We start from the raw sequence: 26,209 nt of genomic DNA, 5'->3' as shown, positions 1-26,209 counted from the left end.
TGCTCACAGTTTAGTAGTACCTTTTAATCATACGACTCACGGTTGATTGCACGATTCCCAATTGTTTTCCGATGTCCCGATGGGTGTCGCAAAATGAATTCGCGACGTTGCTTTTCGTTCCAATTTTCGAAACACTGACAGCTAAAGACGCTGAATTACTGAATAAAGCCTCGCCATCTTATCCCAACTAAATGACACTGACAGGTTTCGTGCTCGATTGGAATGACACTGACAGATAAATGGTAAACAAACGATTGACGTGACGAGTCTTTATCCCGTGGGATTCAACGTCGTTCTGACAGCGATAAAAACACAATGTAATAAATACTTTCTAAACTACTTCTTCCCAAATTTTCAAGAGAAAACATCCCGATGTGTTGTGTTGTGTTGTGCAGCGTTTTTTTCATGATGCAATTTGATGAATCTTTATCTACCATTTGCATCTTGTTTGGCGGTGCTATTTGTTGCTATAAAAGTACTGGATGTAATCGTTGATGATTCAATATAAGATTCTGGTTTAGCTGTCGTTGCTGGTTGGACCACTGCTTGCGTTTTCGCTTTCGGCGTTGAAGTCGAGATTTTTTTTTTTTTGGTTATGGCAAAATTCAATGTATGCCCGCCGCGCTGGAGGGAATATTGCAGTTGTTTGCCTCGTCCTTAGTTCGTTTGAGGCAGCGCGTTCATTCAGTTATTTTCGATTCAAATTCAACTTCATAGATTACACAATTCACTTTTTCTCGAAAATGTAACAGATGCCACCTTCTGCTTTTAATTTCAAAGAGCTCATATAAAACACATGAATGTTTAGATGGGTGAATGCATTAATATTGCCTCCGAGCTGAAGGCTTTAGACTCTGCTTTAAACTTCAGTCAAGATGCAGATTAAAGAATGAATAAGGCGTTGAAACTGAATCCTGGTTGCGGTTAATGCAGCAGAAATGGGGAACAAAAGAGAGATTTTATACCACTGTTTGCCTTAGTTGTTCGTAGAATTGAAACGTAACAGTTTGTTGGTTATATGTGCCAGTTGGTTACATTTTCCAGGGTCACGAAGAAAGGAATGGAGTGTTCTATCCGCATTCTCACAACCCGGACAGCGTAGGAAATGGGGAACAAATTCCTGAACACGTCTTTATCGGCAACAACTTCGTCGTCTTGCGACATGAATTTACGGATAACGCCATCAGGAGACAAATCATGTAGTCTTCCGTCGATTGCACCGCCCTCCTTGTGGACGGGGACCTTAATCTTAACTTAATCCTGTTCATAAAGATGTGTCATGCTGTTACTGTAGATAAATTGATCTAGTGAGGTACGAGGTATGCATACCAGAGCCAAATTTCGAACATGTTGAAGCTGAATGAGATTAACGTTATATCTGGCAATACACATATTCCCTTTTAACGTGGCGTTGGTTGCTGTACAGATTTAGATAACTCTAATTGCTTTAGTAATAAAAGTTTTTCCTTCTCGTGTTGTTGATCGCTTTCACGTGTCATTCATGGCAAAGCTTTCCTCATTTTTGTTGTACCCTCATTCGTACGATGTAGACGATCATATCGCTCCTTTTTGACGTATAACCGCTTTGAGCATTCGCTTTCTAGTTTCGTCAAGTACATATCCCACATACCACCAGAACATGGTCAGAGGCGACGTTTGTTTCTCAGAAGGTCCTGACATCAATGACATCGGAGAAATACCCAGCTGATTTTGGATCGCGTTTTGCCATTCGGGATTTCCAGTTGTGCTTCTTAAAAGCATTTCGTCTTAAAAATTGCTACAGATATTCATATTTACATCGGGCCGCGCCGAGGTTGGTCAACCAATATTTCCAACTATCAAAGACAACTGTCACGATACTCAGTGTCCTCTTCGCTTTTACCTGAACCAGCGCCAATCGATCGACAAATCAGCTGTCAGGCTACGAAATAAAACAGTAATCAGGATCCAAGATATCGATTCAGATAGGAGAAAACGTTGATTGAATTCTATGAAATAAACAATTTATCATTTACAGATGAGACTATATATTAAATTCTATTCAATACGACTTTTACTGGATTTATTGATTTGAACTACATATAATTTTAGCGACTCATTATCGCCGAAATGCGGTATAACTTTTGGAAGGCGTTTTATAAAGCAGGGTCCATATTCTCCAGTTGAATTTTTGATCGCTGGTATTTATTATCGCACAACGTGGTTTTGCGGATTCTCCATTTTGTTAAGATGATTTTCCAATAGAAAAAATAACTGTCGATAATTGGCAACCTTCTTCAAAAGTACACTGAGATAAATCCGTAGATTTCCGTAGAAAAAATTGCATTTCCGTAGATTTTATCTACGGATCCGTAGATCCGTAGAAAACCTCCAAATCCGTAGATCTACGGAGATTTCCGTAGATCTGACATCGCTGACGGGTACGCGTCACCTCTATTTATAAACTAACCGTATATGGTTTAGTCACTTAGGTGCGAGTGTGTGCAAATGCCAACGTTACCGAAAATCGATAGCGCTTATTGCATCGCCCGGAGACGACGTTGCTCGTGTGGGATAAGAGCAACAACTGATTTAAACGGACATGCGTTGCTTCTATTTATGACTTTTCGTGTTTCATTGAGCAACTAAGCTGCCCTCTTTTGACTGCTGTGTCTGAGAAATCTGCCTCACGAATGGTATTTTTCCCGTTTTTTGTGAACTTTTTAATTTTACCAATTTCCAAAAGTCTACTTTTATTGGGGAGATATTAAATTATTACCAATATTTAAGTTAGGTGTTTCTGAATCGGTTGGTGTATGAATGATTAAAATCCATCTAGTAATATCGGAGTTATAAGCGTGCAAACCTTACATAGTTTCGTTACATGGGAGATAGTTTAGATTTTAGAATGACACCTAGCCCCAGATAGTGGAGTAAGACATTTTTAATGTCAAAAAATATTTTCATACGAGCGTTCCTAGAGTAGACGTCCAACCATTCCCACATCAAAATTGTCTGGCACAGAAAATTCAATGAGATTTGTAAAGCTTGGACTACACGATGAACCAAAAAAAATAGAAAATAGTTCGAATTTCGGAAAATGGCTTCATGAAAACCAAAAAATCTCATATTTTATTGTAAAATTCTTCAAAATAATGGGGATAAAAAAAATTTATTCAGTTTTCTGTGGTTCATCGACAGGCTACACTACCGTTATAAGCATATTTTTCCCATGTTCTATGGGATTTCCTCATAAAAAATCAAGTTAATTCGATAATTGGTTTTTGAGTTGTGTTCGCTATTAAAGGGTGTCCCACATCAAATTGCATCACTGAAAAAACGCTGTAGAAAATAACCCATTGGGTATATTCTCTTGAAAATGTAGGTAGAAGTAGTTTAGAATGTATTGTTTACACTGTATTTTTATCGCTGTTAGTTTTTCGAGTATTGTTGCTGATAGATTGAAATCTGCGTGTCTTCTAGCAAGCTCGCGTGAGGAATGCATGTTTGTTTAAAACAAAAGAAGTTCAGCGTGGCCATCGAGATTGCGAGAGACTATTCTAGAGGTTTAATATTAACAATTAAGTATTTAAAAAGATGTCGATTTTTTGCCAACTAAACCAGGCGCCTCCTTTAAATCTGTTATTACGTTGAACATTATCAAATATCTCAAATAAGGGTACGGAACAAACATACAATGGAATTGTTCAAGCTTCTAAAAAATTCTATTTTTGAGTCGAGAAATCCCGAAAATAAATAAATTTTAAACATTTGTCAATGTTCGTGTCTAATAATGTAAAACGGAAGAAGTCCACCATCTCGTTAGCAAAAAAAAGTTTACCGGTGAAAAATGAAGAATACCGTATCGATTATATTACAATGGATAAGTATTTCTTTAAATTACTTTTCTTATAAACCTGAAATGAAATCATAAGCTTTTTAGCCAGATTACCTGACCCGACAAATTACCTTTCTTATTTTCATTTGCAGTGATCAGCTGATGCATAGAGTGCCACCTAGCGGCGAAAATGCAAGTCAGGGTCTTCGTGCAAATGGTCGAAAAATCCTTTGTAAACTTCGAAGATCAACAACGTGAGTCAGTGGCAATGACTATGACTATTGCACCAATATACGGAGGTGAACTTGACAATAACATGGTAACTAGTTTAATTCCTTGAGAAAGCCGCAATATATGCCGCCGAAACGTCGGATGAAAAGTAAATATTCCGTTAGTTAAATTTTTCAACGACTGAAAGCCGAACATAACCCCTTTGATAGTTAATAGTTTTTGGAAATGTTCTCCTCTACAACTCTCACAAAGATACTCATGTGCAATCTCTTTTTCGTTTAAATGATAGATTTTCTATATTATCAATTCTTTGAAAAAGGAATATCGCCGAAAGATGGCGCTTTTTAAGCAAATTTTGAAACACTATATGTAGTTATTATTTGCCCATGAGCACCTGCTTCATTGCGCGAAAGTGTAGGTCGAAACTTATACGATCTGCAGTGATGTTAATTTTTATGATTGCAATTTTTATTGTGTTCATATCCGGTTGTTAGTTTTTCTGTTTTTCCAAACACAAGTCAATGTCTATAATAAAGATGAAAACTGATGCTAGGTGATCACAATTTTAAAATACGATTCAGAGATTTATTACATGCTGTTTTTGTTTTTGATAATTGTAGATCGTTATATTTTTACCATTTTTTGGTTAACCATTTTTGTTAACGACCTATTGAGTCAATTTGTCAACAGTTTTTACGGCATTTAATTAGCAAGGGACTGGAAGGTGAAGTATATTTTTCAATATTTAGAGCCATAGTACTCAAGGGAGAGCAAGGTGTTGAAGGGAGAAAGTTTAGAAAAGCGTGGAAGGATCATATATGCAAGCTTAGAGCAGCGGTGAGCTCTAAGCTTGCATATATGATCCTTCCACGCTTTTCTAAACTTTCTCCCTTCAACACCTTGCTCTCCCTTGAGTACTATGGCTCTAAATATTGAAAAATATACTTCACCTTCCAGTCCCTTGCTAATAAAATGCCGTAAAAACTGTTGACAAATTGTAGATCGATTGTCTTTTTGGAGAAAGCCAAGTTAAATAAAATGTTTAATTAATTGTTGAGTTTATATAAACCGTTTCATACTTTTTACACAATCCTTAGACTTACGAGATGAATAAGGGAAATTAAATATAATTATTTTTCCCGTTCTCAGACTAAAATCACTCTGCGCGGAAACAAACACACAAAGGGCCAATCAGTTACCGTGCCAACTTTCCGAATGCGCATTTAATGAATCGAGAAGCACGTGATTTTCGAACAAAATTGCAATTGAACCTGAAATTAGTGCCCTTAAAAAATAGAAAATAAGCAGGAAGAAAATAGTGGCCGCTTCGAAGAACACGAAAAGGTCGTGACGCGTAACACGAACCATTCGGCGATTACTTTGTCCACCACATCAGAATAATCATCCCTCTTATTAACACCCACTCTACTACATACACCTCAGCCAATCCCCACGCGGTGCGGAAACCACAAAAAGCAATTAACGTAGTGTCCTTGAACATGAAAGAAGCCATGGCTAGATGGACTGAGGAAGAATAACGCTGAGTTTTCCCGACATTGTTACACCATAGCTCCACATGCGATCGGGAAAAGTAAGTATATAAACACGGAAACGTCCCAAGGCAGCATAAATGTTATGCTGCCGTTTCCCTGAACTTCAAGGTATGTACTCTCGCCAAGCGGGATTCTATTCACAGTCAACCTTGGCAGTTACCTATGTGGTAGAAGGTGATTTTCAATTTTCTTGGTTATAACACATTTACTAATACGTGACTAATCGTAAAGAAAAGTTTGCCATGTTTCGATAATGAAGTTGCTCTAATGATAATGCGTCATTTGACTATCCCATGGTTTGACCTCCCTTCCTCCTGGTGATTTCTGTTGAATATATCAGGTTTCCTCGGTTTAATGGACGGTCTGGTCTGTTGCTATTTGCCTTGATGGGAACCCATTATAAAACAACAATAACAACAACAACAACAAAAACTAAACTAGTCTGAGCCAGTAGACTGGCGTCTGGCAGGGCTCATCGGTCCATTGAGCTTGATAGGATGATTTTCTTCGTCTTCATTTGAAATTATCTTGGAAAGCACTTGGCTGATTGTCGCTGCTATAACTAAGTATATGTATAGTAAGGTTCATTGAGGTGCTCTTTTAACGCAAATACGTATATCTATTATCTATAGATATCTATAGGTTAGGTTGAAAAACCGAGCAAACTGCTTCTCTTGGTCATTGTTCCGGTTAGCTTCGTGGGGGGGGGGGGGGCGATCGGTGAAGAACAGTAACGTTGGCGCCTGTTAGTATAAGACGTTGTGAAATTTGACGGTATTGCATGATTTTCTCTGGTCGAATAACAATGCTTTTAGTCAGTCCTTCGTAGCTATGAGCAAGAGTTGATGCAAACGATTTAATATTTTGCTTTGCTTACTAGGGGTAATATTATCCGAAACTAAGCTGACTCTTATCCTACTCCTACTTTGAATAATTGTTTTTTTAAATTCTCCATTGACATTGATTTTTTCGATTCGTCCAAGGAGACACCAAAATAACGAAAACGTGTTGCTAACATGTTCAAATTCATTCGACTACGCTAGAAACAAGGCTGAATCATTACTTCACCATCCATATACTTGCGCAATAATGGTATTCTCCCGATAACAGTCAACTAGTCAGAAGCCATAAGCACGCTGTGATAGAATACGTTGACCCAATTGTAATAAGTCGACAGTAGCGAAGCCAAAGAAGCCTTGTGTTTTCTCTAAAGTTACACCGTTACATATCCACAAAGCTGCTCACGGTTACTTCAAACTAACCTTGAGGTGTGAACCAGCCAAAACTAAACTTTTCCTTTTTCCATATTAGAGATTCATCTCGCACTATGACAAATTGAACCTACGTCCTGGTTTATGATACCTTATGGCGGTTGGAGAGATTAATCATTTTGTTGATGATAGAAATTTTACAATAAACAGAACGTTGCTGTAGAGTAGTTTTTTCACTCACCGCCCAAGTTCCAAAAAATGATTTCCACTTACTACCAGTTTTATCCGGCAATGGTAGGAATACTTTGAGTGTTATAGCTATAGGTGCAAGATAGTGAAGCACTGGTTTGCTGCACGAGGGGAAGCATTCGTGCGCCACGCCGTCGACGGAATGTGACATACCGATGGAGACACATTCTGTCTGGTCGAGAGCAAGTGACGTGCGGAAAATAATGAATTGGCAGGATTTCTTGGGAAGTCTTATTTTTGCACATAAAGCATTTTTGTGGATTATGTATATGTATACGTGAATATAAGAAAAACACAGAAAAATAAAAATATTTGTGTTTTTTAACAGGACTAAGCTGGGGAATGTTATACATGGCAAACAGAAATGTAGTTTTTAGAAATTGTTGGCTCGACTTTATCATTTTGTAGACAATTTGTGCAGATAAAGTAGAAACTCATTTAAATTTAAAGAAAAACCATGCTATGAAGCTCTGTCCCATAACTCACCTTTCGATAGTTATAGATAGCTGTAACCAATTGATTGTTTATCTCCCTATTATGTCTAGACTTAATATGAACTGTATGTGATTATATATGCGTAAATGAAACATAAATATTATTTTAGTAGTGGTTTCGAAAAAAATGAATGGTACGAGTCAGAGACCTTGGGAATGCTACGTAACTGCTATCATCTCCCGGTTCATCGTTTTTTTTTTCTGGAATTCTATACTCTCGAGGACGGGTACTAAGACAAAATGAAATAACCTAAGGCTGGCGCCAGCCCTGCTCTTCCCTGAGTACTATGGCTCATAATATTGAAAAATATTTCGCACTTTCCAGTCCCAGGCTAATTAAATGTCGTAACAATATAAAAAAGGAAAACTTGACTCACTCTTAGTCGTTAATAAAAAAGGAAAAAGAAATAAAATTATAAATTCAACAGCAGAAAAATGGTTTTATTTGTCTGGAACTCCAAATGGTCTTTCTATCTAGCTTTTCACGTGTCATCTTCATGCATTGCGACTTCGCCCACAGAATTGACGAAAAAGAAGCGGCCCCACCTTTTTCGCGTAAAATTAGTTTACAATAATTGGATTACGGCAATACACATTTATATGAAGCTGTACACAAGCATAACACTCTGGTGCTGCCGAAAAAGGTATATAAAAGTTCTATATAATTCAAACATTCTCACGCGTCAGGTCTTCTAACTCCCTGCCGATTTAAGTGGCATGCACATTCTGAGGAGCAAAATTATATTCAATTATTTTTCAGATTAGTTCCATATAATCTATTGAAATCTGAATGTTCCTTTATTAATCGATTTCTCATTTCGATAAAGAGTAGGTTTATTGGGAAAATAAAGAGGGCACTGAAATTTCGTTTGGTATAATCTGATAAAAATGAACTGTTCAAAAATGAAATTACAATGTAAGGATTGCTTTCCAATCCATAGAAACTAGATGCTTCCGAAAATTTTGAAATTCATTATCCTGGAAAATTATGATCGAAATAACGGCACCCGTATGGCAGTATTGGTATCACAATTGTTATGTAGATCCATTGAATGTACTTGGATTTGAGTTCTCAAGATTTGCCGAAAGCTTGTCTTTATTGGGCGAAGACAATGTAAACTTTCTTGACTCTCAAATCGATGTGAGCTGTCTAATTAAGTTTTGAGTCAAGAATTACCACAACTTATTTGACTTGAACCGCGACAATGATTTCACAGTCAAAGAACTGCACCAGACGAGCTTCGGTTGTAATCCTTCGTCGCGTGAAAAGCACAATTTTTGTTTAATTTGGAATAATTGATAGTCCAACATGAAGACATCATTACTCAACAACACATAAGGCATGCTGCATCAAGTCAAAAAGTGTGTTAATGTAAATACCGGCGATCATTATATGATAATCACCGGAGAAATAAATCACGCGTCGGAAACCCAAGCTCAATAAGTTTCCTCAACAAGCCATCGGCGACAAGGGTCAATAGAAGTGGTGACAGTACACCACACTCAAAATAATCTGACTGTACAATCCATTTGTTTCCCGCACTTAACAATTATATGCGCAAAAAAAGGTATACTCATCAAGGGAAAAATTTACATTTCAAATGCAAACTGTAGGGTTCAAAAAGTTCACACATGAATTATGTGTACGTATCGCTATAGAATCATGTTTTATGTGCCGAAGCTATAAAATGTCAATGCGAAAATAATGTGTGTTGATATTTTTCTCATCAGATCTATGAGCGAGCAAATGGTATGCATATGCTGCCGCTAATTGCGAAAATCTATATGTAAAATTAATAGATGTAAGTGTTATATTTTTATCAGTGCACCTTAAGGAACACTCAATTTCCTTATCTCCATTTGTCTTAACGGTGAGCACAGATGTCGGTTGCAAAGCATTGCGTGTATACAGTTCGTGATATATGAAGGTACTCCATGACCTCGTGCTGCTTCCGGATACGTTGTCGAAAGCACCTACAATATCAAGGCTGATGGAATGTATCCTGTTGCAAGACTACAAGTAAGAACATTCTTCGAAATATACTTAAAGTTGCGTTGCGTAAGCACGGTATACTTCGTAGATTGCAGACTGATGACTCTCATTTCCAGCCAGACTACTTGAGGAGCATTGTTTGGGTATAACAATTGATCCAGTCCAAGCAAGAATTTCGCCTGAGAGCCACCATTGCGGGCCACGACCATCTTTACCGCCGTAACTTGGGATGAGAAAGGAAGTGTTGATGTGGTACTTACTTAACGGAAGGCCCCGACTCAGTGACACTCCCATAAGTACCACGGATTGGGTAGTGGGTGGGTTGTTAGTCAGGATTCGCTTCAAGCAAGCGATGCGACTGAGAATATACTTTCGTGCATAAGATGTTTTAATAGTTTATTGACTGTAGGATACGTAAATGTTCTAGGCGTTTAAACTCTGGGTAATCGTTTATCGAGATTGTTTCATCGAAAACAACTTGAACTCCGGACAGCCGGCTGTCGGGAGTGTTGTCGACAATGTAAACTGGACCGTGGAACATTCATAAATTATGTCACGCAAAGATTACCCAACACTAACTAACTCTCTGTGATATTACCACGTTATTTTTCCTCTTGGTCTAATACGAATCAAATGATTTTAGATTTTTCTTCATTTTGTAGAAGCACATTAATGCCGCTACTCGCAAAAGTGTTCATGTTCTATGGAATTTCCTATATACATGGCACAATCGTGCGCAAAACGGCGGATTGCGTCAAAGCACCTGACGTACTCCCCTCCCATTTATGTCACAATTAGTCATATCTCTTCCTCCTAATAGCGTGGCAGAATTTATAAATGGTCCTTATTGGTATAATCACAAGCATATTGAGATCCCGTAACTTGAAATTTTCCACCTCGTTCGAGTAAACGTTGCGATATTATTCACGAATACAATGAATACCGCGAAACAGAAAAAACACCCCCCCGGTTCTAATTAGTACGTACATATTCTTAGCTCAGTATAATTGACTGCTGAGTTAATGGACGAGTAGAGCATTAAATATGTCCATAAAATATTTGTTCCTCGTGCTGAAAATTGTCAATTCTCCACCTTCATACATAATTCAAAAGTCTTTCACTCAGACAAGACCATGCGTATTTCCCACACGCATTAAAGATCCAGTGGATTCGTTTCCTAGTTGGTCAAATAAACACTAAAAAAACAAATAAATTAGTTTGCTGAGTCTAAAAAAATGTCAGCTCGATTGGCATCAACCGGCGGATACGAGTTCCCTTACAATGCCATCAAATGAAAGTACATTTAAAATTACATACGACAAAATATGTGCAATTCAGAATATAACAAAATGAAGATTGCTTAATTATTTGCATTTTAAAAAAGATCGGAAAAAATTAGTTACATAACCAAGGTGGTTCATTTTCAAAGATAGCACTGCTGACGGACGAAAATAGCTGACCACCGCCCATTCTTCGAAATATACTTAAAGAAACTCAGGAGCAGTCGTCAGTGTTGGCTGTGTATGGCCTGGAAAGTGTGCGTCAAAAACACAATTGATTACTGCACTCAGGAAAAAATACAGCGAATTTCATAGGAATATCGTATAATTTTTAGCCACAAGTAGCACGTATGTAAGTCATAAGATTATCTTATGAAACGGCATTTTTTGGTCAAATCGGTTTGCGGTTCCATAAGGCATCTTTGAATTATCATAAGACAATATTATACATTTCTCTTATAAGATAATGATACATAAATGTTTATGATAATCATAAGATGCTCGTATGAAATTCGAACGACTGGCATATGCAATAACTTATGTTAATGTTAAGGTAATCATACAAGTCGTATGTTTTTCATATTAATCTTATGAAAACATAGTTTTGTTACTTTTCTAGTCATCATAAGATAAATCCTCTGAATTTCGCTATGCGTTTTGCCTTAGTGTACACCTACGTCAGTCGAGTATTCATCATTACCAGTTCTAATCGAACTGACATGAACGCCTTTCGATTTCGAAAGTAACTTGACTAATCGACTAGTCTCGACGAGACTTGAGGCATTTGTGCAGAGCTTTCCCTCAGATGATCAAAAGGCATTTCTGTATGCTTTGTGAATCAACTAAAATGCCTCCGACCCGTCCCTGCGTCTGTGATTCCATGCTATTCTACATAATTTTATTGTATTTGATTATATTGTTAGGTTACATTACATCGGTAACTCTTCATCCTTACATGATTCGGTTAATTATTATCAAGATATAATATGCTTTGAACTTAAGTAATTTTTTCAGTAGGATCGTAGCAGATCACGTGAATAAACGAGTTAAACAATTCTTAAAAACTTACTTATAAACTGTAAAGGAGTCCGTTGTATTTTTATGTTTATATTTAACGAGTCTGTGCAGTTCATTTTTGCTAAACCAGAGAGGACGCTTCAAAATCATTCTTAGAATTTTGTTCTGAATCCTCCTCCTGATAAAATCAGCGATAGACAAAATTGGGGGCAGGCCAAATCCTTTTTCCTGATTACACAACAACGTGCCCAAATTGGCCCTGCAGTTAGAATTGCCGGTCTAAATATTTGTTTATAAATTAACCTAGAATCCCAGTCTATGTAAAGTCTATGAGAGAATGTAAACATTTTATATATTTGTTTTATTTTGCTTGGCTTCCTTCAATGTGAGCCTTGAAAGTAAGCTGAGCTATAATCTGGTTATTTCGTTCAGTACAACGACAAGTATTCTACATATATTTCATTAAATTTTTATGAAACCTTTCATTAGATATAATCACCAACTAAGTTGTCTAATACACTTAATCAATGTTCTAAACCAAACTTCATTTAATTTCACCAATCAAAACAATTAAAAACATTGTGAAACTCGTAGCCAGCAGCAATCACAGAGCCAGTGTTGACGATCCTTCCCTGCAGCTGGACTGCAATATCTGAACCGAAATATACCGATCTAAATTCTAGTAGCCGAAAAATGAACTGTCTGGGTTTTGTTCAGCTGCAACCAGTTTCGGGTAAAGTTCATTCGGAATCATTTGTTGGATTCGCGCTGTTATTCTGGTTGAAACCAGCCCGAAATTTTATTTGAATTTAAAGACTTTTCGCTATTCCGGATTCCTGTTCTAGTCCAACCGGATTGGATTGACCGGGTGGTGAGGTTAAGTTCACAACCAATTGTCCTCACGAAATCAAATCAAATTTAGTTGAATTGGGATTTTTGTCGATTTCTGAGAGAAATTAAATACATAAATTTGCTATCAAATCAAGCATTCGTGCAGTAAAGGTCACAATGGTTCGATCATTCAATTTGACATAGTGAAATAGTAGTTTTATATAGGTCAGATTTTATATATGTCAAATTTAAACCAAATATTCAATTCATTCGAAAGTTTTTTTTGTTTCAACTAAATGCATATCGTTAAAACCAGGACAAATCGACTAAGAGATATCACCTTTTCAATGACGAAAAATGTCTCGAAGCAGTAATAACAATCACGTCAAACTCATAAGATATAGTGAAGAACCGTTTTTATCAGCCCCTTCGTCAATTTTAGGCTGCCAAAACGGAGACATTCACAAAATCGGGACATAATTTTTTCTTTCTTTTAGATATTCCGAAGCTCTTAAAATATTCTTTAGTCCCTAAACAAAGCCTCATACATCTTTCTGCTTATTTAGTGTAAATTTCATTTAAGGGGGTTTTACACTACAAAATGTACAAAAATGGACATTTTTTAGTATATTTTGCATTTTTAAGCTAAGAAATATATACCTAAGAAAAGATTCATATTTTCGGGGATAAAGTCTAAAAAGAATTGTTTTAAAATATTTATTAGTCTGTGGACCGCCTCGAGGGGATTACAGAAACATAAAATGCACTAAAACTTATTCCCAAAAGTATTTATTTTATACTTGAAAAACACTTTACCACAGTTAGATCGCTTTGATTCTTATTCGAATCTAGATCGAAATAATTCGAAACTGACTGCGAAGTAGATCAAAAGAGAAAAAACGTTCCAGTTACACACTTGCTCCACATGTTCCCAGATACTGCCGGTTTCCGGATCTTTTCACTCAAATTGAGATGTTGCGAAATTGATTTCGAAGTAGGTCAGCCGGAAAATTCCTATTGAAACTGATTCCTATGCTACTATGTTTTAATTACCGCAAAATTCTGCTGTATCGATTTTGTGGGTTATTTTCGGCAAATCTAAGACTGAGGGAAACGGAAGCAATAAAACTGACAAAGGAATAGGTATTCTAAAGTGTATCAATTATAATCTTAGAACGGAAAACTAGGACTAGGCTGGCTCATATGGACATGATAAAAAGGAAATGTAAAGAATGAAGGGCACAAAACCTAACCATAATTAAACATCTGAACTAATTATGTATAGGGTGATGAGCCTATTTACGCCATGTTTCTATTATCACCCTACCCATTTGGAGCCATTGGTTAGAGCAGTATCTGCCATCTTTGTTCAACGCATAGAGTCGAATACTAGCGCAACAATAGGGACACTGGATTCGAGTTTTCGTTACGCTCAAACACGAGAATTTGGTCGTTTTTAGCGAATTTGTGTTATTATCTTGGTTCTTAACAACGAAGCAATGCCAATTTGTACGCATTACATTGATTATTGGCCGAGTAATTAATTGAATAGTGAGGCAACCTCTTTAATGTGGTGAAAATAGGCCCTTCACCCTAGTTGAGGTTTGTGTCCTTCAAGCATAAAGACGCTTTTAAACCAATTTTCCCTACGGAGAAAATGATATAGCATAAAAATTAAAAAAATATTATATTCGTCACTTATTGGTAGCGTTACTAGCAACACTGCATCAGCAAATCCAATCAGACTAAACAACTAAAGTTGCACGGTAAAGTTGGTAAAGTTTTTGATGCAATTCGTCAAAAGTACCTAAAGAGAATAGTTGCCGTTATTATCATTAGCTTTACTAGTAACAATATATACACTCAGCACAGCCGCCATTGCATTTTTCAAACACTGTTGTTTACAAACACCAATAGAAAAGGGAAAGCCTTGCCACTACAACCTTTTCGCGAATTTTTCGCCTTCTTAGCATATACATAACAATCGAAGGCTAGTGGTACGATCCTATTGGCACTGCAAGTCTTTCCTGGTCGGGGTACGAACACACGACGATTGGTTCACGAGACCAGTGTTTTATTGCAAATGTATCCTAAGACAGCAATTAACATATTCGTAAAGTTCCATTTAAGACATGGTTGAAACAAAAGTCATTTCTTCGATATTAAGCTTGGAATTGCTCTGCAATCTGTTTCTTATAAGCAAGCATCACTCAATATTAAACTAATTACAGTCACAAAGGGGAATGGTGTCCACAGACGAGGTAACACAAAAAGTGTTCACTATGAATTTTGTTCTAGCTATTCCAACGTGGTTACTATTGCCGCGTTGGAATAGCTAGAACAAAATCCATAGTGAATATACTTTTTCGGGTGTGTTCTGTGGTCTCGTCTGCGGACAGCTTGATAATACGAACAACTTTGTCGAACATACTGAAGCTTTATCTATGATATTTAAGAAGTTATGTTGAAAAAATGTTTTTAGTCATTCACAAACAACGGTCAATAACCTCGAGTGTACTATAGAGATTTTTGGTCTTCAATAAAGATGTTCACAAAAACAAGTTCTTCGATATTTTTAAAGGCTTCATCTTATTTTTCATACTTCGAAAAAAATGTATCAAAAATCTCAAGTCTTGGATCGTCATAAAACCAGAGGTTGGTAAGAAAACCAACCGGTACGTACATTCACTGGTACGGTTCTCAAAATCTCAACACGTGTAAACTAGTGTAACGGTAAACGAAATCAAAACTTCAACCGAGTCTCAGTTTCTAAAACCAAACCGAGTCACTCAGCACCGTTTAGGGGAAGATGGGGTAAAACGCACCCCCTAAGAATATATGATCATAACTCAGCTATAGAATATGAATTGGAAGAATTTAATTAATGATATCGTTTAGCCAACATTTTCTTCTGTAATCACAATCATACCACTTTGCACAATATTCAAAACATGAAAAATATTTAATTTTTCAAAATCAATTAAAATCACTCTTTGAAAAATAAGCGAGGCAAAATGCACCTGTGCGGGGGTAAAATGCACCACAACAACGGGGCAGAATGCACCGCAACGACGGGGCAGAATGCTCGGCAAACAAGCAAGTAGTTTTGTTTTCTGACGGGATTTCACAAAAGTGTGCCATTAAATAGCCTTAGGTTATGCAATTAGTAGGTTTTCAGAACGATTTTTCGGTTTTCGATTAAAAAACCAACAAAATCAAAAAAGAGGGCATTTTGCCCCCGATGGAACAGATATATAAATTTAGCAAAATGTGAATTATTTAGTAGAATTTTCATATGTAGTGCGACAGAATAAAGAACAACGGTATAAATAGAACTGGAGTGCTCTGAAATAATAGTAAAACAGCATTTATAAGAGCTGAAAATCCTTGGTGTGCGGCCATAATAATTACATGAGATGAGCACGTTATTGTTTTTTTGTTTATATCTCGAACTGCTATTGATGTACGGTTATCAAACTTTGACAGCGTATGTTTACTATGGCGGGCTTCCGACTGGTGTTACCATTTTCTAGAAATTTTCAGCTATTATCGATATAAGGGTGCATTTTGCCCCGGGGTGCGTTTTACCCCATCTTCCCTTACATGTGTGTACGAGTTTCAACTTGTGTTGATGTATTCTCAGCAGCGGTTTCGGTTCGGAACCGAGCCTGGTTTTTTCTGTACACGGTGCTGTGGTTGAAAGAAGAGGCAGTAAATTCGTCTGCATTGCTGCCGAATAGACAACTGAATTGAGTTCAATTAGTTGTTGAGAGTCGATGGGGCAATATCGAAATGACTGATTCTGAGCAGTTGTTAACAGATAAACAATTGATGTTTGCTTCAATGCTGAAAACCAAGATTGCGTATACACCAAACTAAAAACCGCTACCTTGTCTTGGCTAATAATTGCACGAAACCGAGAAATGTAGATATGTTTGATTAGGCAAAGTAGTCTAGAGCATACAAATTGAATTTAACCCTTTCATGTCCAACTTTTTTCTAGTACACGTAGGATTTCAAACCCTTTTTTTTCCTTGAAAACGGTGTGGTCAAGATACACGAAAAGCCATTTTTCATAAAGATAGGTGCTTCCTCACAGTGCTAGAAGCTGCTCAATTTTTACCTTCCAATGCTCAATACAATTCTCCTAGAATAATTACAATAGTCCGCTTACGTGAAAAAAGTAGCCAAATGCACTCTAAATTGATAAGTTTTATCAGTTTTCAATAATATTGAATAATAACGAAGGTATATGAAAAAATCATTTTTCTTCGTCAACGTAAACTGTCCATGGCAGCACTGCTCCATTGGAATCCAAACAGACTAATTGCAGTAACTTCAGTTCTAGAGGTGATCCTTGTAACTGTTGGTAATCAAACGAAAAACAATAGTCACATAGTGGCAGGGTCAGTAGAACAGGCTTAATATCGTGCGGGCTTAATTTTGACAGTCGGTTGTTACGATAAAGATGGACTTGTCTGTCTATACCAGGACACATGCTAGTGAACTGGGGTGATTCGTAGTTATGCTGCCTAAGCTCGACCCTCATTAGCAGAAGACAAAAAATAAGCACGTACGATATTAAGCCTGTTCTAATGACCCTGCCACTTCTAGTTTTCCGATCTGTTTACTTCAAATCCTTGCTCTCACTTGAGTACTATGGCTTTAATTTTCATAACTTTCCATACTCAGTAATATCTAGCTAATTGAATGTCATTAAAATGCAAAAAAGAAAATGTGACTAACATAGTCGAAATAAAAAAGGAAAAAAAGAAAAAGCTATGGAGATTACTTTCAAAAATATTTTTGCTGAATACACGAAATCTCTTTAAATGCTTAGGAAATTATAGCTCGTAATGTTTGGATGGCCCCCAAAAAACATTTTTTTTAAATATCTCTTCAATTATCATTCCTACAGATTTCGTACATTTTGCTAAGTTATTTCCCTCGTCAAAAATCACAAATTTTATGAACGCATAATTTTTCTTATCTCGAGTATTTTCGGCAATATTGGACATTTTTTGAAAAACAATAGTTTTTTTTCAAATCATCCATAACTCTACTGGATATAACGAAAGATAAGGAAACTCTATGGAGTTTTAGTGTTGATGTAGAATTTGTAATTGAAACTAGAGCTGGCTTATGGTTTGGCTCGTTCAAAAGTTATTACTTTCAAAACTTTTGCTAATTTTACCAAAAATTACCCAATAACTTCTAAGTCGCAAGAGATAGACCGATGATCTCTTCTGAAAAGATGTGTATCTTGATAATACAAACAACTTTATCGAGCATACTGAAGCTTTATCTACGATATTTAAGAAGTTAAGTCATAAAAATGTTTTTCAAGGGTCATTCACAAACAACGGCCTATAACTTTGAGTGTACTATAGAGATTTTTGGTCTTCAGTAAAGATGTTCGCAAAAACAAGTTCTTGGATATTTTTGAAGACTTCATCTTATTTTTCACCCTTTGAAAAAAATTGTATCAAAAATCTCATTTCAAGGGAGATTAATCACTATAACTTAGCATCAAAATGAAGGTCTTGGATCGTCATAAAACATTCCAGAAAACATCATTGCTGTACACTTTACCGTTTTCGCGTGAATAATTTTTCGCACGTTTTTGACGAAAAAAACACTGTGAATTGACGAGAAAACTCTCTCCGCACCCTTTCGTAAGCAAAATAAATGATTAACATAATTTGCATGGGTCGTGGTGGAACTGGTATGAGTGGAATTTTCCGGTTTTCGTCAGATTTCACGGCATAACAGTCTCACTGAACATTTTTCGTAAAAAACTAACGTCAACTGAATTTTTCTAATGAAAAACTGAACTAATCCTATTGAAAACCTTGGGTATGAACGTAATTAAAGACAATAACGCTTTATTTGCTGTACTGTTTCGCTCCAGAGTGCTAATATAATTTTCAACTTCGATCGCGTTTTTCTCAGTTGTCAGCTTTGGAACATGGGATAATCGGGCGCAGAACGGTAGCAGGTGATCAGTTACTTCAATTGTATATGCGCAACGCTCGTAGATATTCACCCTTATTCTTGTTTACGACGAATACGAGATTCGTTCGAAAGTGGTTTGTATTCCCGTTTACGACAGTAAAAACAAATGGGCTTACTATTCGTTCGAATCGCTTTCGAACGAATCTCGCATTCGTCGTAAACAAGAATAAGGGTGAATTACAAGCGACGCGACGTCATTTGCGAAAACCTGCTAAACATTGTTGGTCGCCTGTCGGAACTATTCTGTACAATAAACCAACAAGAAAATCCAACAGCTCCAATGACCAAGTTTACATGACACTTGTGGATGTGTACGGTGGGCAATGGTTACCAGTCTCCAGTCTCTGCCCAGGGTATAGACAGATGTAGACCAATGTAGTTGGCATTCTAGAAAAAACTAGTAGACTTCGCGATAGATTTTTCAGTTTGTGTGTTACGTGTATGCACCTACTTATTTTTTGTTGTAGGGAAAGAAATACAATGTAGCATTTAGATCAAGTTGGACAGTCTTGTCTAAAAAAATGTAAATTTGGAAGTCCTGGTAAGTTTCCAGCCGGCGTCGGCGGTAAAACATGATGATGAGTTATGTTCTACCAACGACCATGCGGTAGACTTGGGTTCAACGCCCAAATCCTACTTAGCAGAAGGCAAAGGATTCTTCACATTTCTTTTCGTTCGTACCCATATGAGCCTGGCTAGTCCTAGCTTTCTGTGCAAAGTTTATAACTGATACGCTCAAGAATACCCACCGTTTCTTTTAATTTCATTGCTTTCGTTTCTCTTAGTCTTAAATTTGCCGAAAATAGCCAACAAAATCGATACGGAAGATTCCAGTAAGTTGTCCATTGAATCTTAAAGCCCCATTACTGTCTCAAGTTAAAAAATCGCACCGAAGTTGTGAAATCCCAAGTACCAAGTGTAACAAATTGTACTATCGTTATTGATCCTAATGAAATAAAACAATATTTATTTGAATACAAATGCCGTTCGTTGCCATTGACGACTGACACACTTGGACGTACATCTATCTAGAGCATCAGGAAAGTTGACCGTAACCAGTCAGTCTGCCTGGATCGCTACCGGGCTGAACAAAAATATTAAAATGCGTAAAACGACAAGACCATACATTTTTGGACGCTATTTATTGTGCAATCTTAGAACAAATCAAGTTTGCTCCCCACTGTTTTGACAAGTCGCAAAAAAAACTAGAATATGAAGGCACTCTTTTCACCACGACGGGCGCCAATTTAAGCACGTCGTGGAAACAAAAAAAAAGCAAATCATGGATAAATCGACTGCTCGTACGACGAATGCAAGCGACTTGACGGCGACTTTAACCGTTCAGCCAATATCTGTGGCTACTGATTGAGAGTGGAAAATTCCACTCAGCTGTGTATATTTAAGTCTTTTTTATGAACGTGCTTTCCGTTTCATATCATATGTGTTCATATGTTTTATATACTCTTTCTCGTATGGCTAAACACGACAACTCCCATTGCAGCCAAACGCACCGGCAGCAGCTTTAACTTCGCCGAACTCTCTCGCTGAAGAAACTGCTAGATCAGTGAAAAAATGTAGGCACGGTTTTACGCCTGTGCGGTCGTCAGTTCTAAATAACAAGGCTGCTGATGGTTCTAGTTTTAAATTTTAAAGTTTTTCTTTTCCATTCTGCTAGCACGTGTCACATGATGAAGTGTATGGAAACTGATAGTTCAGCCACCTTGCATGTTTATTCTGTCCTCGCAGTTTATTTTTCAATATTACACAAGAAATTCTGCACGATGCGACCTCTACCGAACAGTAGGTTTCATGTGCTGAGAGTTTCACACGTTCTCTTATCACGTTTTGAAGGAACGAGCAGAAAAAAAACAGAAACACAAACTTTTTCACGCGATTCGCGAGAGCGAAATTTATTGACTCATTCGGAATCAGCCGGTCCTCTTCGTTATCATACGGGAAAAAAAAAAACTAATTCTTTTGTATTTGCTCTCGACCGATTAGCACTGATTAGTAACCGGCTCGACAGAATTTGACATTCACTTCATGATAGCCTGGTCACGAAAAAGAACTATTCCATATGTGAGTGAATTCATGCAACGTTAATGTTCAGCATACTAAAAATCGGTAATTGTTTCGGTACCTGAACCTGACTGAAAAGAGAACAAAAGACGAAAGAGAACGCACCTTATCGATTCACCGATGAATAAATCACCGCTGTTGAGAGCCGAGAGAGAGAGACTACTGGAACACGGGAGTAATTGCACCGAACGGCGAACTATAAATATATCTTCACTGACTGACGAACACTGTAAGACTGAGCCAAGACACAACGGGACCGATGAAGTCTATTGGGTGTTCGGTGTGAATTTGCGGCCCCTTTACGCGCCGCATCACAGTGCGCATACGCGTGACGCATCAGGGCACATGCATCGCCGCGTTACTCGACGGTTCACTGTACATATTGGGCCTACGAAGGGAGTTGGAACAGAATATTAGCAACAATATTGATCTCTATTCGCCTGAACTGAAGTGTGAATCATTCTTGAAAATTTGGAATTTTCCCATATTAAGAAATAGTTAGTTTTATTTAACCACATTGATTCGACAGTAAGCATGAAGATTCAAATTGCTTCTAATGGTATAAACGAGACCGCTGACACACGTTTTTTTGCTCTCATACGTAATGTTCCCTTTTAAGAGTTATCTAATGATGTGTTAAGATTAAAGAAACCCACTTTTTTGCTTTTGCTATAAAGGAATTATTACACAACCTCCCAAAAACAATGTTGTGGCTCCTCCAATATTGTAGATTTTTTTCTTTTGGATGTTATCCCATCCCATCAACGTATGGGTAGGGACCAAAGGCACCGGAATGGTAACTGGATTTAAATCCTGGATAACATATAAAATAGTTTAGTTTTAGTATTTACCTATGTTTTACGTTTAAAATGATCTACAGAGCATACCTCATAGATTGATTCGAAGAAAGAAGATACGTTTCGAATCAGTTACTTTTGCATATGAGTAGAAAAAACCAAGAAAGACGAAGATTTTAAAATAAGTAATGTTGTGTGCATATTATTAAGTCCTTAAAAATCCTTCGGATAGGTGAATCCAAACACTCAAAAAGTTCATTCGTTTTCGAGCTCTCCATCGAGACAGAGGTTGTTTTTTCTAGTCCGTAGTGCTGTGTGAGGCGATAAAGAATAGTTTTAATCCGCATTCAAGGTTATTTTGCCAGTTCGGTTCGGTCCTCAGTCTTTTGTTCGCGTGTGAGGATTAAACAATAGCCAGCTGTATAAGCTGGATCGGTTCGTCGTTGGACACCAGTTTAAAGCTAAGTGGTTTTTGTCTTTTGTAACACATTTATTGCTTTCTTCCGTCTGCGCGGGCGCTGACCCCGTGCGTTGACGTTTTCTATGGTTCCCTCTCCGGATGGTCAAATGGAAGTTGAATCGGGTTCAACTTCTAAGGCTCCCGCCCGGCCCAAATGCTATCCAGAACTCTCAACTGGTCCATTTGTGGTCTTCTTTCGGCCCAAGACTAAATCACTGAATCTTCTTCAGATTTCTAGAGACCTGACGGAACGGTTCTCGGCTGTGACCGAAATTTCAAAGGTCCGCTCGGACAAGATAAGGGTGTTGCTAGCCAACTCAAAGCAGGCAAACGATATTGCTTGCTGTGAGCACTTTACGCGGGATTATAACGTGTATATTCCGGCTGTAAGAGTACAATCCGAAGGCGTCGTAACCGATGAGAGTTTGACGTGCGAGGATCTGCTGAAGTACGGGGTCGGCCGATTCAGAGACCGCTTACTTCAGCCAGTTAAAATACTTGAGTGCAAACGTTTGCACTCAGTAGTAGTTGCGGGGGATGGTTCAAAAACGTACCCCCAATCAAACTCTTATCGGGTGACCTTCGCTGGTACCGCTTTGCCAAATTTCGTCCTCTTGCACAAGGTTCGTCTGCCTGTGCGTCTGTTTGTGCCGCGGGTCATGAATTGCACAAAGTGTAAACAACTGGGTCACACAGCCACCCATTGTAGCAACAAGGCCCGCTGTGGAAAATGCGGGGAGAATCATCTAGATGATTCGTGCAGTAGGCAAGCCGAAAAGTGTCCTTACTGTGCGGAGAGTCTGCATGATATCTCGGCATGTCCCGCGTACAAACTACGCGGGGATAAACTGAAACGTTCCCTTGCGGGACGATCCAAACATTCTTTCGCAGAAATGTTAAAGAATGCTACGCCACCATCCTCAGCAAACATCTATGCTCACTTGCCTCCTGACGAGGGCGAGGCTGGTAACCCACAAGAGGGAACATCTACTAGGGTGCCTAGAATTTATAGGAAGAGGAGGAACACTTCCTCTCGTAAAGTTCCTTGTAAAGGCCAGAAGGTGTCCCTTGAGGGGGCTCCGAAAGTCACATCTATTGGAAGTGTTGCAACCAAACCGAAGCAATTAGCTCCTGGTCTCGGAGGATTAAGCTCAGAGAAGGAGTTCCCAGCACTTCCAGGAACATCAAAAATCCCAAGTGTTCCTTTGTTTCAGTTCGAGAGTAATCACAGCACTGGAATTATAAAACTCTCGGACATAGTGGACTGGATAATAAAAACTTTCAATATTACTGATCCTATTAAAAGTCTTATGTTAGCTTTTCTCCCTACAGTGAGAACATTTTTGAAGCAGTTGACTGCTAAATGGCCCCTCCTCTCAGCGATTGTATCCTTCGATGGCTAACTCATCGAACGAGGTCACGGATTTGATCACTGTTCTACAGTGGAATTGCAGAAGTATCATCCCGAAAATCGATTCCTTCAAAATTTTAATAAATAATTTGAGTTGCGATGCATTTGCATTATGTGAAACTTGGTTAACTTCCGACATAGAACTCAACTTCCACGACTTTAATATTATTCGCCTGGATCGAGACACCCCCTATGGAGGAGTGCTTTTGGGGATCAAAAAGTGCTATTCCTTCTACAGAATTAACCTTCCCTCGATAACAGGTATTGAAGTTGTCGCTTGTCAAGTAACAACCAAAGGCAAAAGCCTTTGCATAGCTTCCATATATATTCCCCCCAACACCGCGGTTGGGCACCGACGGCTACAAGACATCTTAGAATCCCTGCCAGCACCGCGACTAGTTTTAGGAGACTTTAACTCTCACGGTACAGCATGGGGTTACCTCTATGATGATAACCGGTCTTCCTTAATTCAGGATCTTTGCGATAACTTCAATTTGACAATTTTAAACACGGGTGAAATGACACGGATTCCTGCTCCTCCAGCGCGCCCGAGCGCCTTAGACTTGTCCCTTTGCTCAACATCGCTGCGGTTAAATTGCACGTGGAAGGTAATTCCTGATCCCCACGGCAGCGACCATCTGCCGATTGTAGTCCCAATCAATAACGGTTCAAGGCCATTGAAATCAATCAATATTTCGTATGACCTCACACGAAATATCGATTGGAAGAGCTATGCTGCCGCGATATCCGACAACATCGAATCTACCCAAGAACTTCCTCCGGAGGAAGAGTACAGCTTTTTGGCTGGCTTGATTCTCGACAGCGCGAATCAAGCTCAGACTAGGCCAGTACCCGGCGCGAACATACAAAAACGTTCTCCCAATCCCTGGTGGGATAAAGAGTGCTCAGACGTGTACGCAGAGAAGGCCGCCGCGTTTAAGACCTTCCGGAACGACGGGTTACCCGCCAGTTTTCGACAGTACGCGACGTTAGACAAGCGAATGAAGAGTTTGATGAAAGCCAAAAAACGCGATTATTGGCGCCGGTTCGTCGACGGATTAACGAGAGAAACATCGATGAGCACTCTTTGGGGAACAGCCCGACGTATGCGAAATCGAAACAGTACTAATGAGAGCGTGGAATATTCAAACCGTTGGATATTCGATTTCGCCAAGAAGGTTTGTCCGGATTCCGCCCCGGCACAGAAGATCTACCGCGCCGCGTCTCCTCACGATAGCGCGAACGAAACACCTTTTTCGATGGTGGAGTTCTCACTTGCTCTCTTGTCGTGTAACAATAAAGCTCCGGGGCCAGACAGAATCAAATTCAACTTGTTGAAGAATCTGCCTGACTCTGCCAAGAGACGCTTGTTGAACTTATTTAATAAGTTTCTCGAGGCTAACATTGTCCCACTCGATTGGAGACAAGTGAAGGTCATCGCCATCCAAAAACCAGGAAAACCAGCCTCCGACCACAATTCGTACCGTCCGATCGCAATGCTATCCTGTATCCGGAAGTTGTTCGAGAAAATGATCCTATCCCGCCTCGACAATTGGGTCGAAGCAAATGGCTTACTGTCAGATACACAATTTGGCTTTCGCAAAGGCAAAGGGACGAACGATTGTCTTGCGTTGCTCTCAACTGAAATTCAAATGGCCTATGCTAGCAAAGAGCAGATGGCATCAGTGTTCCTAGATATTAAGGGGGCTTTTGATTCAGTTTCGATCAACATTCTTTCAGAGAAGCTGCACCAGCATGGTCTTTCAGCGACTTTAAACAACTTTTTACTAAACTTGTTGTCGGAAAAGCACATGCATTTTTCGCATGGTGACTTATCGACATCACGATTTAGCTACATGGGCCTTCCCCAGGGCTTATGTCTAAGCCCCCTTTTATACAATTTCTATGTCAACGACATTGATGAATGTCTTGACAATTCCTGCACGTTAAGGCAACTTGCAGACGATGGCGTGGTGTCTGTTACGGGACCCAAAGCTGTCGATCTACAAGGACCATTACAGAATACCCTGGACAATTTGTCTGCTTGGGCTATTAAGCTGGGTATCGAATTCTCCACGGAGAAAACTGAGCTAGTTGTATTTTCAAGGAAGCGTGAACCAGCACAACTACAGCTTCTATTAATGGGTCAAACTATCGCTCAGGTCTTCACAGTAAAATATCTAGGGGTCTGGTTCGACTCGAAAGGTACTTGGGGATGCCATATTCGGTATCTGAAACAGAAATGCCAACAAAGGATCAACTTTCTTCGTACAATAACCGGAACATGGTGGGGTGCCCACCCAGGAGACCTAATTAGGTTGTATCAAACAACGATACTGTCGGTAATGGAATACGGATGCTTCTGCTTTCGCTCCGCCGCGAACATATATTTCATCAAACTCGAAAGAATTCAGTATCGTTGTTTGCGTATCGCCTTAGGGTGCATGCAGTCGACCCATACGATGAGTCTCGAAGTGCTGTCGGGCGTTCTCCCGTTGAAAAATCGATTTTGGGAACTCTCATATCGATTGCTCATTCGATGCGATATCTTGAACCCGGTCGTGATTGAAAATTTCGAAAGGCTTGTTGAGCTCAATTCTCAGACCCGTTTCATGTCCCTGTACTTTGACTACATGGCGCAGAATATTAACCCTTCTTCTTACAATCCCAACCGTGTGCATTTCATAAATACTTCTGAATCTACTGTTTTCTTCGACACATCCATGAAAGACGAGATTAGTGGAATTCCGGACCACATACGCCCACAAGTG

At 38.7% G+C, this 26,209-nt stretch overlaps 1 protein-coding gene across 1 annotated transcript in view; it reads right to left on the bottom strand.

Moving 5' to 3' along the window:
- Positions 1–20,998, bottom strand: part of LOC131693235 (monocarboxylate transporter 14-like) — a 108,579-nt gene extending 87,581 nt beyond the window's left edge. Inside the window, exon 1 of the mRNA XM_058980895.1 lies at positions 20,876–20,998. The gene's annotated coding sequence lies outside the window, so the exon portion shown is untranslated. The remainder of the gene's footprint in view (positions 1–20,875) is intronic.
- Positions 20,999–26,209: the final 5,211 nt, after the last annotated feature.

Source organism: Topomyia yanbarensis, chromosome 3, assembly GCF_030247195.1.
Source record: "Topomyia yanbarensis strain Yona2022 chromosome 3, ASM3024719v1, whole genome shotgun sequence".
Lineage (NCBI taxonomy): Eukaryota > Metazoa > Arthropoda > Insecta > Diptera > Culicidae > Topomyia > Topomyia yanbarensis.
The sequence above is the reverse complement of the archived record's forward strand: the minus strand, read 5'-3'. Positions and strand labels throughout refer to the sequence as shown.